The following is a 202-nucleotide window of genomic DNA, read 5'->3' on the forward strand; positions in this document are numbered from 1 at the left end:
GAAGAGAATCAATGTTTATTACTATTATTATTACCATATAGTCACAATCTTTATTGTAAGGATGATCATAATCGTCGACAATTATACTTTCATTCTAACTTTTGCCCCTAGCAACCCTGATTTTATCATTGTCAAAAAAAAAAATAATGTCATTATTAATATGGGTTGTCATTATCATCCATGATATTACATTTATTTTTAC

This window comes from Penaeus monodon, chromosome 28 (assembly GCF_015228065.2).
Source record: "Penaeus monodon isolate SGIC_2016 chromosome 28, NSTDA_Pmon_1, whole genome shotgun sequence".
Lineage (NCBI taxonomy): Eukaryota > Metazoa > Arthropoda > Malacostraca > Decapoda > Penaeidae > Penaeus > Penaeus monodon.